Source organism: Canis lupus, chromosome 17 (assembly GCF_048164855.1).
Source record: "Canis lupus baileyi chromosome 17, mCanLup2.hap1, whole genome shotgun sequence".
NCBI lineage: Eukaryota > Metazoa > Chordata > Mammalia > Carnivora > Canidae > Canis > Canis lupus.
In genome coordinates this window covers 31,476,469-31,491,231 of record NC_132854.1, presented here as the reverse complement: position 1 = coordinate 31,491,231, position 14,763 = coordinate 31,476,469, and the positions used below count along the sequence as shown (strand labels likewise).

The following is a 14,763-nucleotide window of genomic DNA, read 5'->3' as shown; positions in this document are numbered from 1 at the left end:
GCAAGAGGAAAGCACTATGTGCAGGCTATTATAGGGTAAAGAATGGTGGAGCTTAGAGACTTGAGTCTACATTAACCAACCCTGTGACCCAGGACAAAACCATTACCACATGATACCTTAGCGTCTCCATCTGTCAAATGTTTTGGCTGGGGAATAACTATAGTCATTGATACCTTCAAAATTACAATTCTAGTTTGCAGCTTTGTTTCTTCAAATAGTTCATTTTATTTATTTTATGGAGATATTAATGTTGGGCCTTTTTTTTTTTTTCAAGATTTTATTTATTTATTTATGAGAGGCAGAGACATAGGCAGAGGGAGAAGCAGACTCCCTGTGGGGAGCCTGATGCAGAACTCAATCCCAGGACCCCGGGATCATGCCCCGAACTGAAGGCAGACACTCAACCACTGAGCCACTCAGATGTCCCTTAATGATGGTATTTAAGGGCTTACTTAATAGTGTTTCTTAAAAATGGTTTTTACAAAAACGTAAATTTAAAAAGCATAGTAATAATAGGTCCTGTGACGTGCCACTCAGACCTCCTTTGGGAGAGTGAAGGACATATTGATCTAGCTGCTATGTGTGCCCAACATCCAGATCTCAGTGGTCAGCCTTCTTCAGAATTGCCTCATTGAGAAGAACCACTTTGCCCAAAGCCATGGTTCTTTGACATGGAAATATGAAGGTTCAGCCTCCAGACCTGAATTCTTAAAAATGTAAAGGGTCATCCTTGAATCAGACCTCCCCATATGGCTGGCTAAGGCCTCCCTTGTGACTGCACCACAGCCCAACATGTTCTCCTGTCAAATTCTGGCTTCCTTCCCTCTCCCTTTCCAAGTGCTGATCTCAGGAGCACTCCCTAATAATCCTCCCCTCTACTAATCTCCATCTTAGAATCTGCTTCCTTGATTACCTAAACTGTAACAGATGGTGTATAATACCTCTCTTGATTATCAAGTCTTGTTTATTTATCTAAGCTTCTAGGGTTCTTTCTGATTCCCAATAATGAAAGTCCACTGTGCTGGTGGAGTAGTTTCCTGGGGACACGTGTTATGATCTCTTTCTCTTGTGCAATATAATCCAAGTAAAATAGTTTGTCTACACTTTGCAGATTCATTAAATGCATTGACTACTCAAGAAAATTGAACTTGTTATTTATGGCTTCCTTAGATAAATGTATTTTTAAAAATTCAATGTTTGTAAATAATTTGAGTTTACTAGAAGGAGTTTGACAGATTATTTAACAGGACATTGAATTTTGTGAAAAGATGGCATTATTTCAACTGCTTAATGTTTTAGCCCACTTATGAAGTCTCCTTATTTATGGAAACAGCATAATTTTAAGCATATTATATTTTATCTTTAAAAAGCACACCATTAAGTAGAAAATTTGCAATTGCACTCTTTTTAGTTGGAATAGAAAAACTGAAATCAAGTTATGAAAAGAAAGATAGTGAGGGACAGTTTGAATGACTTTAACTTACACTATTCAACATTAAATGAAAAATACGTAAACAAGCACTGCAAAAGGATAGACTCCACACCAAAGGTATATTTTCTCATTGACCGTCTCTGAGGAACACCTACAAGTAGATTTAACTCAATGGAATCTCAATGAGAAAAGGAAAAAAAATGGACCATTGAGACATTTATTATGAAAAACATCACAAGGTAGACATTGAAATATTTCTATAAAGAATTTACACTTAATATTTTAATATTTATATAGTTAAAGAATACAAACCAAGGATCAGTTATCTAAACTAGAGGTAGTTTTTTTGTGTGTGTGTGTGTGTGTGGTTTTTTTTTAACAAGGACACTAATACTGAGGCAGCTTCCTCTTCTTACCCCTCTCCCCACCTCCAATTTCTGGAAACCTTACATGATTTTTTGGTACCAACTCTATTTATTTCAGTGGTCCAGAGAGCAGGACAGTTTTTCTAATTAGTCATTAATAAGTTACAAAATAGCATAAGAATCAAGCAAGCAGAAATAAGAACAACTTCCTGGGCCACAGACATTATTTTGTTGCATTGAGATTTTGCATAGAAAGTATGTTATCCTACATCACATTCCTATGCTTCAGGAGCATATGAAAAATTGTTTCAAATCCAGTGAGGAGAGAAATTATCTGAACATAAATAGTAAAGGACAATGGAAACTAATGTGTTGCCTATCTGTATCTAGCACCATTCTAGACACTTACCTCCATCTCCATAGAACCCATGAGGCTTGAATTACTAATCATGCTTTACAGAGAAGTTAGTAACTTGGCTAACATCACACAGTTAAGAAAGAGAGGAGTCACTGGGTGTTATGCTATATGTTGGCAAATTAAACTCCAATAAAAAAATTAAAAAAGAAAAAAGAAAGAGAGGAGTCAAGATTTGAAGTAGGGTCAGTGAACCTCCAAAACCCATACAGAATCTTTCTGTTATATCAGCAGGAATGGTTATGTGCACTATCCTAGGCCCTTCAGACCACTTATTCTCTCGTACCACTTCCTCCCCTTCTTCTTCTTTTCCTCCTGCTCCTATTTTTTTTGTTAATATCTGGTTTGCTTGTCTATTTAATGAGGGATTGGAATGTTAGCTATGAATTACAAGGATGTTTGAGGTAAGAAAGATGTAAAATTTAATTGCAATCTAATGTTGGAATAATAGCATGATGAAAAATTCAGCTTCAACTCACCTGAGCTCACCTCTACTCTTCAAATAGCAAATAATCAAGCCACAGAGGACTTTTTAAATTACAGTGAGCAAAGGATGAATTCATCGCATTGGCTTAGTATGTTTGTACAAAACAAACCTACCACTAATAGAGTCATTTACCACATTTCTGGGATGAATGTGTTATGAAAAAAAGTACAGTTTTAAAAAGACTTAAAATTATTTTTAACAATTCAAAAATAAATCAGATGCACCAAGGTGAGTGGTTATTAACCAAGTGACTTTGTCCCCTATGCAAAATTTGGCAATGTCTGGAAACATTTTTAATTGTCACAACTGAAGGAAGTGCTTTTGGCATCCAATGAGAAGATTCCAGGGGTGTTACTAAATATCCTACAATACAAGGAAAGCCCTTTCCTGAAAAGAATTTTCTAGCCCCAAATGTCACTGGTTGAGGTGATGTGCAATTCTTTTTAATGAGACCAATTTTTCTCTCATCAGATCTCATAGAGTCAAAAGTCATACGACATTTTCCCAACTCAAACATTTATGTCTGTATTTAAAATTTTGCTATTTTATTTATCTGAAACATTTTTGCATCTATATTTTTAAAAATACTTTATCTAAATATTATTTATTTTGACTATTGAGTGTTTTGACACCCCATTGAGTTTTTTTTGAAATATTTTATTCATTTATTCATGAGAGACACACACACAGAGAGGCAGAGACACAGGCAAAGGGAGAAGCAGACTCCATGAAGGGGGCCTGATGTGGGACTTGATCCCGGGACTCCAAGATCATGCCCTAGGCTGAAGGCAGGTGCTCAACCACTGAGCCACCCAGGGATCCCCACCCCCATTGAGTTCTGTGCCAGGGCATATATCTCACCCACTCTACCCTAATCTTGGTTCTGTCCAAGATACAAAAAATAAAACATAATATAGCATAGTGGTGAGGAATGAGTCTCTAAGTTCTAAATGTCTGGCTGAAATTATAGGTTTAGCACTTTCTAACTCTATGACCGTCTCACTTTATGTACTTCCTCACCTGTAAAATGGATAAAGTAGTACCTATATGTACCTTGGTTGTTTCAAGGGGTAAATTTATCAGTTAGCAAAGAACTGGGCATAGAGTCAGTGCACCACAAACACAGTGCTATTAAAACATAGACCTGAACTGGGTGTACTTTCTGGTGTCATGAGGATGGATGAAGGAGAATGACTCTGTATTGGCTGGTCAAAATTTCTAAGGAATGACACCACGCAACTCATCTCTTTTACTGTGCTATTTCTAAGCTAATGGCCACATTCAAGTTCTCTCTTTTTGGTGGTCTTACGCCTATTTTGCTACAGAGACAATAGCTATTAATTGCCTAGAAGAAGAGTCACTTTCTCCCTTCTATGATAGTAATAGGATTTTGAATAAAAATAAATATTAAAACCAAAAGCCAAGTTAATAACTTGAAATACAAGTTGAAAATAAGAAAAAAATTATGGAAATTTAGGTTCTGCTATGAGTGGGAGAGTCTACATTGGGTGAATGGAGGTCTCAGTTCTTGGATCCCCACAAAAGATTTGCCTGAGGATCCAGGCTCAAATAAAGACAGACAGAAGGAAGATAACCAGCACAAAGTAGTTGATTAAGCACAGTACACTCTCAAGATGGGAGAGTGAGCAGGCCCAGAGGTGGTAACTGCCCTGAGGCTGCAGGTGTCTTTTCTTTTTATGTAAGCAGGGTCTTGGGTCATGGACAGAATGGTCTCTAATGGAGGCTGCTTCCAATCAGTGGTAGGGACTCCTCCCACTGGTCAGGCGGGAGAGCTTTTGATTCTATGGGATTTGTATCAGAACCATCATGGCATCCTCCCTCCATGGAGGGGGGCCAAACCCACAACCCAAATGCATTATAATGAGTCTAGAGGTTACCCTGCAGCAGAGATGGAAGAGGAGAGTTCAGGTTCTGCACCTGTGAGTTTTGGTCTATTAGCCCCAGAGTCTTAGAAGCCACAGGCCAGGATGTTGAGGGATCTTGAAAGCCCTTAGGACAGAGTCAGGATGTTGTGCCCCCAGGCTTCTAATGCATAACCTATTTATCATTACCCTTGCCTCTAGCTCATGTCTAACTACCTGCTCTATCAGTTCTAATTTTCTGTTTCTAAAATAAGTAAGTCTAGCTGCAGTCATTTGATAAGTAATGTTGACCACAGTGGAAACATACTAAAGGATGTGAAATTCAAGGAAGACTGTTTATGGATTTCGACTATTTAGGAGGGAGATTCTAGCCTGCTTCAAAATGATGGCTGGAGCTCCAGCAGTTACTCTGAAGCATGAGAATATCGGGAATAGCAGACATACAGTAGAATGCTGAAATGGTAAAAATGGGCATCAGGATTCTTGATAACAACATGGAACTTCTGCAACAGACCTATCCTTCTCACCTCTGGATCTCTTTTAAATGAGAAAGAAAAATAACAATCTCTTATTTCCCTTGAGCCTCCATATTTATGGCTGTTGTAGCCAAACATAATCTTAATTGATACAATTACGTTTCCATGTGTCATCTTGTAGCCTCTGAGAGCTAACCAGCTTTCTTCTACTACACCCACTATAACCAGGATTAGTATGTATATCTAACATGCTTAATTTAGAAAGAGCTTTGTAAAAATTCCTTAATTTCCCTTATGTTTTTCCTTAGGTTTCATTTATTTTTCATGTTACTGAGTTGGCTTTCACCATTAATATTCTGTACTCAAGTTTTACTAATTGTATATGCAGATAAGCTGACCTTACTTTTGTTGACTCACTCCTAGGAAAGACTGCTTGCCCATGAAACATACTTGTTTTTCATATGTGACTTCTCTGACCATTAACTGGAAGACTAGATGTCCTTGCTTTTCCAAGCTGCTTGGTAACTATTACTCTGACTTTAATTGATTAAGACTTTTAGGCCAGAAGAAAACACATATTGTGCTTCAAAGTTCAAGTTGTATAGCTTGTTTCCAGCTAGAGTTGCCAAAGTAAATCACTGAAAAATTCTAATAGGAGAGAGTAAAGATATAATACAAATAAAAATAATAAAGAAATTAAATGACAAATGAGTAAAATCACTACCATTCAGGTGATAGAAAAGCCTTCTGCTGGCAGGTTTCAGGCTCACCAAATGTGAATCTGTACTTCAAATTTAGGGATGAGGACAACAGAGAATTAATTAATTAATGATAAATTAAATATGTAGTTGTTTCTTTTTCTTCAGGTTTCTTTCTGATGCTCAGAAAAAGCCTAACAGTAGAATATTATTTGATAAGGTTGTCAAATTCCACCTAACCTTTCTTTTTAAAAAAATATACTATGTCTCCTTAAACATGGTTTTTGTAGCAGATACTATAGTGCCCCTATGGCTATGGGCCTTAACAATTCAGAGAAGTTTCTCTGGTCCCCAGATCCTGCCCTGCCCTCAAATAGGACAAACCAGAAATTCCAAGGAACTAACAACATCCCTCTGGGGATAGCCCTCAACTAGTGACAGATGGCAGTTGGTGTATAAAACCCTAGTTGCCTCTCCCGTTGAGCAGGATAACTCTGAGATCCATCTTTTTCACCTGCTCCCAGAATTCCCCAGTGTGATTAAGTTGGCTTAGTAGTACACAATTTTAATGAAAGATGATAATTTGTTGCTGTATAAGTCCAGCATTATCTAATTTCAGGCACTATACCTACAATTACTAGCTTGATTAGAAAGGAGCTCAAGTGAGTCCAACTGATTGCTTTAATTATATATCTCCACAAGGATCTATCGCATACATTGCCTGCCCTCCAGGTGCTTGACAGAGAGAAAATCCTGAAATGCTCAAGAGGAACAATATTTGTAGAAATTCCTGAAAATCAAGCATTTATTCAACATTGAGCAAATGTTTGCATGCTTACTGTGTGGTAAGATACTTTGCTAGAACCTAGCTATACAGTGTTGTTTGTATAGTCATGAAGCTTATAGCCTAGAATGAGATGAAAGACTTAGATATAAAATATGTAAAGTTGTAAAAAAAAGGTGCCATGAAAAGCATACTTATTGCCTGTGCATCCCCTTTGCAATAAAATCTATCTCTGAGTTAAGCAAGTTCTCTCAGAGAGAACTCTCTGTGGACTGTAATATATAGTCCCTTGGGTGAAATGGTTTTTACTAAATTGTGCTTTGTTGAATGTCATCTACTCACGTAAAAGTATGATATATGGAAACTCTACAATTATACATCTAACTGTGTTTATTTGAAGGATGATATGAGGGGTGTTTGTTAAACAAATCTCATAGTATCTATAAGGACACAGATGGTAATTTCTCTTTTTTCTTATTATAAGGAATATTTGTGCTTGTCCTAATCAACTAGTTTGCTCTTAACTTTTCCAGCTCCTGTTACCTGCTAGAAAACGTGGGACACAGATCAGTATTCTGGTCCATCTCCCATGAGTGCCTATAGGGTTTTACTGTCTGTATTATTTGTGGCTATCACTCTGGGGTTCATTGTATTTGTCTGCTCTTATTTTTCCCTTATTATATTTCTCTCACTTTTGATAAAAATGTATCTTTCTAGATGACCTGAATCTTTTTAACCTGCCTCAAATCATTCTAGAATAAGACTGGGCAAAAATAAATCCTCAAAAATATAAAATAACTAGAATCTCACAAAGCAAAATTTACCCAATTTCATCTACTTAAACTGACATTATTTAGATAATTTATTTCACTGCAGTTCTTTCTTTCAAGCAGTGATTAGAAAACCCATATCATAGGTAATATACACATTTTTGTTAAACTTCAATAATTGTGAATGTATTTCAAATAAAAAAGAAGTACTTTTATGTGGTATGGATAGGAAGGAATAAAATGAAAGCAATAAAGATGTGTATTTTTACATTGGAAAGATTCATTTCATTTGTCCTTCACATGCCAACCTTCTATTGATAGAATTTTCAGGGGCAACTTTTTTTAGTATGTAAAAAAAAGTTTTTTGTTGGAAATGTTCAGAATTGCAAGATATCTGCTGTTACTTTGAGGAAAATAAAAATAATCTAGCAGTTGAGAGACTATACAGAGTACAGCCCAGAAGTACAGAGTGTTACATGGTACTAAAATACAGGCCTGCCTCCATCTTTTACAGTTTCACTAAGCAAAATCCTGAGATTTGAAATTTGGAAATTTGAGTTTATAAAATTACACAAAATTCTCTTAGGTATAAAGATCATCACTCCCAGCTTCATATCTTTGTTTGTAGACCATATATGACTGCAACAATTTTTTGAGTTCTTTAGCTTTTGAAATATCAATCTGAGATCATCTAACTATACTGGTTCAAATTAGATTAAACCTATGTTTGACAGGTAGTTGGCTTTTTTTTAAAGCTTGGTTCTTATCTAATTAAATACTTGGAAGGGCACAAATGGCAGAACTGATTGACTCATTTTTTTCTCCAGAAATAGCAGAATTTTTTCTTTAAATACAAAAAGGCAAGCATATTAAGGCTACAGGCAATATCAAAGTCTTTACTTTTCCCAAATATTTTATTTGATGCTTCACATGTACATAATTTCCATATAAATGTCACAGAATTATTTATATTAATCTTTGCATTATTCCTGTCCTTTTTCTATTAGAGACTTAAAAAAAAAAAAAAAACAAGACCCCCTATTGAGACCTGAGTTATATTAACTCCTTTAAAATGCTACTTCTGGTTTTCAGTTCTACAGCTGAGTTCCCTCACTTCTCTCAATTTATAAGAAAAAATAGTCTTAAAAATAACTACAGTAACAGAAATGTTCTGCTCTTACATACAATCCCTCCTATATCATAACAATTCAGATCATGAGTGATAGTTCATTAAGTGAATAAAGAAGACAGCCAGAGTTTGGGGGTGGCAGGGAACTGGTGGAAGACATAACTCATTGACAACGAAAGTGCTTCATTCAAGGTTGAGAATGGAAGCTCCTGAGAATTCAGTTTCTTGGTGGGCCTTTGTGGTTAGGCTAGTCTGTTCTTTTATTTGGTGTCCTGAAATGATGAGAGATTTTATTCTCCAAGCCTGTCATTCCAGTACTTTTCACAGACAAGTAATTGAATTTCCAAAAGCCTAGTACTGGAAGAGCCAAGCTCAACATCCTCTCTTGGCTTCCATTCTATGGCTTTTTTTCCTGCTGAATAAGGCCCACGGAGAATGACTAGATTGTAGTTTATTATGTTGTCCTGATTATGAATCAGTGCAATTTACGAATGTTTTGCATTTGAAACCTGGAGTTGTTTTAGGCTCATTTGCTGACATATGTGAATTTGCTAGAAAGGGGCAGGATCAAATGACATCCACCATCTGTGGAGGGTATTATGTCTGGAGCTAAGAACTGGAAACATGAAAGGGGTTTGCAAAGTGAATTGAACCCACTTGAGTCCAAAAGCAAAAGCAAACATTTATTCCTGCAAAATATATCCAAAATCATTCAGTTTAGAATTATGTCTACTCTTGCATTTAAAAGATTATTATAATGCATATATTAACATCAACTTTTAAATCATGGAGAATATTTAGAATAAAATTAGGATCTGAAGGTAAATTTCTGTGTAAGAGAAATTATTAGAAACTGTAACATAAAACCCAACCTATCTTTTGTTCCCAAATAACCTCTCTTGATTATCATATATAAACCTATAAAACTGTATAAAGTTCAAGTCTTATAATTTTCTTCAAAACCTATTTTCAAAGATGGTCTCCTCTTATACTCCTTGTGACTATAAGTTAAGGTTAATAACTTTCCTGAGTGGATGCCTGGGTGACTCAGGGGTTGAGCCCCTGCCTTTGGCTCAGGGTGTGATCTTGGGATCCAGGATTGAGTCCCACATCGGTCTCCTTGCACAGAGCCTGGTTCTCCCTCCACCTATGTCTCTGCCTCTCTCTCTCTCTCTCTCTCTCTCTCTCTGTGTCTCTCATGAATAAATAAATAAAATCTTAAAAAAATAACTTTCCTTAGGTTAAATACTGCTTTTAAACTTAAAATTAAATGATTGGTCCCTTTCTAGGGTATTTTTTTGGAAGAGGTAGTGGAGATTGGGAGGCAGAGGATAGGTTTATTTGAAATCACTTCTTATAGTGGACATAATACATTACCTATATATCAGGCCATTCTTGAGTTTTGGCAACTTATTTTAAGGGTATTTTTGTTAGCAAAGCAAGGTGGGTACCACATTTGATGGTGGTGGGTCTCACAGCAGTCTATAAACTCCAGTAGAATAAGAAAGGAGCACACATGGAATGCAGGACATTCATAATAATGAAGAACATCTCAAATCATAAGGTTCAATTCTTATCTTCTATTCTTGGTGTTAAAATGATTTCTCTTTCATTGATTGATTTATTTAGCTAGTATTAAATAAATGTCTATCATATACCAAGAACTGCTACCAAATTTGGATGTAAAACAGTAAACAAGAAAAGAGACAAAAACCTTATTGTAATGACACCTACATTTTCATAAGGAAAACAGTAAATAAGCAACTAAATATCTATGTCGGGTGGTAGTAAATACCACAAAGAATAATCAACTAGGATAAGGGGAAAGAAAATGATTTAGATTTCATACTCAGTTTTCAGCAAAGGACTCTGTGAGGAGATAACATTTGACCAGAACTTGAAGTAGGGAACAATTAATACAAATAAGCTGGGAAGAGCAGAACAACTAGGTGCAAAACCCTGATGGCAGGAATACTAAGTGTATTTGGAGGATAATAAAAATGCCACTGTGTTTGTTATGTAATATGCAAGGGAGAGAATAGTAGGAAAGAATGTCACATAAGTAGCACTGAGCCTTATGTGCCAAACTAAGGACTTTGGTATTTTTTTATCAGAGTAGAAAGCACATAAAATTTACCATTTAACCATAAGATGGTATAGATGTGTAGTTTAAATGTATGCATCAATAGTATTAAGTATATTTACATTGTTGTAAAAATATCTTTTGAACTTTTCCTCTTGCAAATCTGATACTCTGGACCCATCAAACAGTGTGTCTTTTCACTGTCCCCCACCCCTGGAAGCCACCATTTTACTATTTGTTTCTATGAATTTGACTTCTTTAGATACCTCACATAAGTGCAATCAGATAGTATTTGTCTTTCTGAGACTTATTTCATGTAGCATGACATCCTCAAGCTTCATATTATAATGTAAGATGGGATTTCTTTCCTTTTTAAAAAAGAATGATATTCCATTTTATGTATATACCACATTTTATCTATTCATTTGTCTATAGATGTAAAATCTTATAGTTATTCTTGAATCCTTTTTTTGTATCACACCCTACACTCATCTGTATTTTTCAGGCATTTCAAAATATTTTATTGTGCAAATATTACTCTCTTTGGTCATTTCCCTTTTCCATTCAAAACTTTATCATCTTTTTCCCTCTTCTAAAACAAGTTTTATCTGATCTAATCTGGCTTCTGGCACTGTTGTTGCCATGGTGTCTTCATTATACTCAGTTTCATTACTGGCATTCATCACAGCTAAAATAAATTAGTATTTGTATGACTGTTTCCTTTGAACCTTTCTTATGCAGCTAGCAATGAGCATTGGACAAATCTTAGAACAAGTGTGTGTGTGTTTAAATTTTGTTGAATGAATGCTGAGAATCTGTGTCTTTTGCTTTTGCAAATTTCTGTAATTTATAACTAGCTCTCCAAGTAATGGGATAAACTCTCCTCATAAAACTTCAATAATGTGAGGAGAGGAAGAAAATGTTTTTTTAGGGAACTAGAAATATCACTGAGAATACCAATTCATACCAAATAAGGAACACAGAACAACTGATATGTTCTATAAATAAAGTAACATAAATGCTGACCTACCATGGTGTAGCATTGTGCTGATGTGTTAAATATCATCATTGATAGTATCATAATAGAGATATATATTTATGGTCACTGAAGATGAAAAGATAGATTTTAGGACAGAAGTTTTAAAAGATCACATGAATGGCATGATATGAATACATGCACTTAGGATTTGATGAATAGAACTAGGAGGAAGAACATTTTAGGTAGAGGAACAACCTAAGCAAAGACACAAAGGCAGGAGATTAAAAACAGGCATGCAGATTCAACTTCGAATGGAATAGTCTGACATAAAGTTTGAGTATCTTAAGTATTCTGTAGTGGAATATAAAAGCCAGAAAGGAAGGTAGGGTGAATGATGTATGGTGTACCAGGCAGGGGGTTTGCATGTGCTTTACTACCAGGCAGTGGGAAGATGTGGAAGGGTTTTGGGGAAGGTGAACAAAACAATCGGAACTTTCCTCTAGGAAAGATGATCTGTTAACCATGGAAGACTTGAGGGAGAAAATGCCTACTGCACGGCCAGGAAAACAGGCAGATGGTTGTTGAATAATCCCAGCAGTAGGTGACAAAATGCCAAAAGTGACCAGTAAGCAGTGAGGATGTGCAGGGAAGACAGGATGAATGGCAATATAGAGACTTGCATAACCCTAGCAAGTGGTTGGATTGTTAGGTGGAGCTAGGGAGGGGAAAGGTCTGCTAGGGGAAGATTTTAGGGACTGGAGAATACGGCAGAAACATAGCACTAGGAATTAGTAGAAATAGAGAAGGAGGAACAAATATGATGAATATGACTTTGAATTTGTTATTGTAACTTTCAGGAGTACAAGAGTCACGGAAAAAGCAAGGACAAACTACGTTTAATATTCTGGTGGAGCAATAGGATGTGACTACAAATACTATTCAGGTAAATATGGGGCTTAGGTATAGTCAGTAGTGGTTGCAGAAAATATAAGATTAAAATAAAAATATTAAGCATCTGCTAAGTATCAGGAGTTAAGCTAATCTTCTTTATGTAATTTACAAAAACATATCCCTCACAACAGTTCCATGATGTCGTCTCGTCATGATTAGTGTGATCCTCCTGAAGAACAAACAGGTGCATTAAATAACTTGCCCAGGGATGCATAGCTAGTTGGTGGCAAAACCAGGACTAAGAGGCCAGTTCATCTGACTTCAGAGGTCATGTGGATTAGTGTTTTTCCCTTAACACTATGTCTCTCTATCCTTGTCTGTTTTTGATAATGCAGTGTTTGAAATTTTACTTATGTTGCTCAGAAACAACTTGGGATATGTGTAGCTCTAAACACTCAGAACTAATAAAATTACATTGATCTGTAACACATCAGAATCACAGGACAAAGCACTATCCAAAGTAATTCTAGCTACTTTTGCCAATTTAGCAGTAATTAGGTCTAGGGAGGCTGGGGAGTCCTGTGTTCCAAGCATATCTAGAAGATTATACTCTTACCACCAAGCTTCCAATTATATTTTGAAGATTGTTTTCATTACCATCCAGGAAAGAGGCTGTATAACCTTGTTTTCCCCCCATTGTTCCAACCAGAATAAATCTGGCTTTATTTAAAGAAAAACAAACTAAAACCTACCCCAAATACCTCAGACTGGAATATTTTATCTTTGCTTCTGGCATGAAAATGATGGTTGCTAAGAGATCCAGAGAAGTGAAAAGAAAAATGAGACAAAGGAGGCTGAAATAATGTTTGCCTGGTTACTCGGAACACCATGCAGGTACTTTGGCTTTCTTTGCCTTCCTCTTCGTACTTTTTAACAAACTGGAGATGTTTTTTTAAACTTCTTAGTGAATATAAATATCACCATTGTGCTACTGACCTATTTATATCCCCTGGATATTTCTAACTGAATCATGACATTCAAAATATATTAAATTTTAAATGTTTCCAGTATCAGCATGAAAATATTCTCTTGCTTTCTTTCTTAAAAACCTGTCACTTGGAAGAAGTACCTTTGCATTACTAAGAGAAACCTCCCATAAGGATGTCTAATGAAGGCAAATAAAGAAACTGATCAAAAGTCTGATTCTCCTTTGGGGATTAGTGAATGTTGTATGTAATAATTACTGATTACAGCTGCAGGCATATACAGCATCTAGTAACAATGGCTTAGTAATATAATAAATATTTACTAGTTATATGTTTGGAAAAAATTGTAAAGGGCTCCTTTTGAGTGCATAGTCTCTGTCATGCCAGACTAGTGGGGACCTCTAAGGGTGTCTTGACTGTCACCCAAGATCATGGCATCTTTCAGTTTGAATATCTTAGATACATACAAACAAGTGATTAGATCAAATAATTGCTTTAATCAGATTCCAAGCATCAGGAAATCAAGCCGTTTGTTCCATGGTCCAAGATGTCACTGGATCGAGACTTTCTTCGAATCAAGAGAGATGTTATTTCATTATTTTTAAATTCAGGAGCAGACATATGAAAAATACTTTGGGGCCCTAAAAGCTAAAAGTCATATTTAGGGTTTGCGACTCATATATTTCCTACCCAGCATCTTGTAGCATATTTACCTTATGATATGGTCATCATGGAGCTGACCACACCAGTAGAGACAATTCTACATTTTTAAATTTTGTTTGTTTTTAAATAGGCTCCACACCCACTGTGGGGCTTGAACTCACAACCCTGAGATTCAGAGTTATATGCTCTATCTACCAAGCCAGCCAGGCGCACCCCATTTTTAAAAAAATTTAAATGGAATTTCACAAACCACAAATTTAAAAGCAACATTGTGCATTGCTGACTAGCCAAATTAATTATCCTGTATTAATTAAAAACAAAACAGATTGGTTACTGGCATGGTTGTTTTAAAGGTAAAATTGACACCAAACTGTATTTTCAGAAAGACAAGTTTTAAGAATCAGGGTAATAAACTCAGATTTAATAAAAGCTAATATTAGTATAGTCAAATTATACTCTCCACACCAGCCTCCTGAGTTTTCATTATAGTGTTTCTTCAAGGACTTAGGATCTCTATATATTTATTTACTCTGATCTTTATCAGTGGTTATGGTCATTGGTTAAGGTGATATAGCTGGAAAATGATCTATAAAAGACTGGAAGTCACTTTAACCTGTAATTTAACTGAGCATTTAACTATTTCAGCTATATTGAAGGAGAAACAGAATTGAGAGCTCACAGAAAATCTCTTGTAAGAAGGTATCGATCCCTACACCTTCCTA

At 35.9% G+C, this 14,763-nt stretch overlaps 1 long non-coding RNA gene across 1 annotated transcript in view; it reads left to right on the top strand.

Annotated features, from left to right (window-relative positions):
- Positions 1 to 13,462, top strand: part of LOC140608372 (uncharacterized) — a 28,879-nt gene extending 15,417 nt beyond the window's left edge. The window contains exons 2-5 of the long non-coding RNA XR_012010384.1: positions 5,482 to 5,579; positions 6,459 to 6,601; positions 12,359 to 12,444; positions 13,102 to 13,462. This is a non-coding gene — a long non-coding RNA (uncharacterized lncRNA). The remainder of the gene's footprint in view (positions 1 to 5,481; positions 5,580 to 6,458; positions 6,602 to 12,358; positions 12,445 to 13,101) is intronic.
- The last annotated feature ends 1,301 nt before the right edge of the window (positions 13,463 to 14,763 follow it).